This window comes from Anastrepha obliqua, chromosome 1 (genome assembly GCF_027943255.1).
Source record: "Anastrepha obliqua isolate idAnaObli1 chromosome 1, idAnaObli1_1.0, whole genome shotgun sequence".
NCBI lineage: Eukaryota > Metazoa > Arthropoda > Insecta > Diptera > Tephritidae > Anastrepha > Anastrepha obliqua.
This window is the reverse complement of record NC_072892.1, coordinates 51,346,986-51,347,954: the sequence shown is the minus strand read 5'-3', so window position 1 is coordinate 51,347,954 and position 969 is coordinate 51,346,986. Positions and strand designations below refer to the sequence as shown.

The window sequence follows — 969 nt, the reverse complement described above, 5'->3', positions numbered from 1 at the left end:
CTACAAGTCAGTCTTGCCAGACTGTGATCCCGAACCTTCAATAGCTTTAACTACGTCCATGCCTTCGACAACCTTAACGAAAACCACATGTTTGTTGTCCAACCAAGCTGTCTTTGCAGTACAAATAAAGAACTGCGAACTGTTGCTATTGGGTTCTGAGTTAGCCATTATGTTATAATACCGGTTCAAGGAAAAGTTCTCGACAGGAAATTTAGCGTCATAGATGGATTTTCCACCAGTACCGTTGTGGTTCGTAAAATTGCCACCTTGACACATGAAGTTGGGAATCACACGATGGAAACAGGAGCTTTTATAACCGAAACCTTTTTCGCCAGTGCAAAAGGCACAGAAATTCTCAGCAGTTTTGGGCACAACAACGGGATGGAGCTCCATAACGATGCATCCAAGTGGCTGTCCACCAGCAGGTCATATCGAAAAATACACGGGAAAGACCCATTTCGTCTTTATTAAATTCACTCGCTAAACGCACACTAGGAAATCCTATTTGAGACTGAGCTAAACAAACGTTTTTACTACATTTTTCTCTCTGCTTCTATGCGCTCGCTAGTCACCAAAATGACTGAGTTGAAAGGTACGGTGGTGCTATTCTTTTTTTTTCAGAAATTTATTATGCAATCAATTGAAAAGAAAATTGCAATAAGATAATAGAGCAAAGAATTTGTATTTACAAATTGCCTGCATTGAGACTTCTATATTAAGGCCACTTTTTACTATTTTTCTTCTGTGTGTTTAATATTCATTAATTTTTTTATAAGAGTATGGTTTATTTTATAACAAAAACTATATAAATCCGAAACATAAACTGGGCATAAAAAATTGAAATAAAATTTAAAAAGTTCCATAATAATTTCGTATTTTTAACTAAAATATTTAGAAAAACTGTTGTCACACAGTTTTATAGCCCATTAATTTTAAAATAATGGAGAGCAAAGTTGTAGTTTTTAAAAA

At 35.1% G+C, this 969-nt stretch overlaps 1 pseudogene; it reads right to left on the bottom strand.

The window, feature by feature from the left end:
• On the bottom strand, positions 1 to 472 carry LOC129251393 (peptidyl-prolyl cis-trans isomerase-like; annotated as a pseudogene).
• Between the last annotated feature and the right edge of the window lie 497 nt (positions 473 to 969).